Raw genomic sequence first — 1,140 nt, 5'->3', positions numbered from 1 at the left:
TTTTGGGAGCCTTGAAAAATGTGTGGAAGTCGAGAACACTATCTCGGAAAGCAAAAATGGGTATGTTTGAGGGAATAGTGGTTCCAACAATGTTGTATGGTTGCGAGGCGTGGGCTATGGATGGAGATGTGCGCAGGAGGATGGATGTGCTGGAAATGAGATGTTTGAGGACAATGTGTGGTGTGAGGTGGTTTGATCGAGTAAGTAACGTAAGGGTAAGAGAGATGTGTGGAAATAAAAAGAGCGTGGTTGAGAGAGCGGAAGAGGGTGTTTTGAAATGGTTTGGGCACATGGAGAGAATGAGTGAGGAGAGATTGACCAAGAGGATATATGTGTCGGAGGTGGAGGGAACGAGGAGAAGAGGGAGACCAAATTGGAGGTGGAAAGATGGAGTGAAAAAGATTTTGTGTGATCGGGGCCTGAACATGCAGGAGGGTGAAAGGAGGGCAAGAAATAGAGTGAATTGGAGTCATGTGGTATACAGGGGTTGACGTGCTGTCAGTGGATTGAAGCAAGGCATATATATATATGCATGCCCACATAAGCACATATACATATCAACATATACGTACACCTCCAGACATATACATATATATATATATACACATGTACATAATCATTATACTTGATTGCCGTTTCCGCATTTGTAAGGTATCACCAGGAAACAGATGAGGAAAGATCCATCCAATCTCTTGCCTTTATCCACTTCCCAGTGCCACCCCATCCCACAGGAAACAGCATCACCACCCCCTGCGACAGTGAGGTAGCACCAGGAAACACACAGAGAAAGGCCACATCCATTCTCTAGCTGTCGTGTGTAATGCACCGAAACAACAGCTTCCTATCCACATATGTTTCACTTTCTACATCCTTAGAATACTTACTTTGATGTTAGAAGAGAATTTCGGACTGGATTACTCCTCTTTTCCATTACTTCTGCTTGTGCCCTACAATTCTTTTTTAATGTGGTAGACATGGTGAACTGAGATACTTTGACACAGTGCCTGTGGGTGCTGAGTTTCGTTTTAGTTTCAAAATAAACATTTTTATAGGGCTTAATGTAGCTGCTTTTTTCCTTTAAAATAGGATCTGTGGTCCAGACCAGTCCCTGGGTGGATGTTCTTGACAGTTTTGGCAACT

The sequence above is a fragment of the Panulirus ornatus genome, chromosome 8, assembly GCF_036320965.1.
Source record: "Panulirus ornatus isolate Po-2019 chromosome 8, ASM3632096v1, whole genome shotgun sequence".
In the NCBI taxonomy this organism is placed as follows: domain Eukaryota; kingdom Metazoa; phylum Arthropoda; class Malacostraca; order Decapoda; family Palinuridae; genus Panulirus; species Panulirus ornatus.
Note: the sequence above shows the minus strand (reverse complement) of the source record.